Below are 397 nucleotides of genomic sequence, written 5' to 3' on the forward strand. Positions count from 1 at the left end.
GGGAGACAACACCCCCCCCCCCCCCCAGCCATGAGGACAGGCTCACCCTGGCATCCATGAAACCAAGTTCCTGGCACCTAAGATGACAAAATCTCGTGTTTCACAGGTCACCCCTGGGGACACCCCCAGCCCCTCCAATACCTCTGGGGACATCCCCAGTCCCCGGAACAGCTTCAGCCCAGGCCCCCAGCACCCTGGGGACGCCCCAGTGCACTGGGGACCCTTCCCCCAGGACGCCTGGGAACAGACCCAGCCCGTGAAGACAGCCCCAGGCCGGACCCATGGGACACCCCTAGATACCTCTGGGGACACCTCTAGTCCCCCGGATATACCCCAGCACGTGTCCCGTGGAACACCCCAATACCTCTGGGCACACCCCCGGGGACATCCCTCAATG

The sequence above is a fragment of the Nestor notabilis genome, unplaced genomic scaffold, assembly GCF_000696875.1.
Source record: "Nestor notabilis isolate BGI_N333 unplaced genomic scaffold, ASM69687v1 scaffold19013, whole genome shotgun sequence".
In the NCBI taxonomy this organism is placed as follows: Eukaryota; Metazoa; Chordata; class Aves; order Psittaciformes; family Psittacidae; genus Nestor; species Nestor notabilis.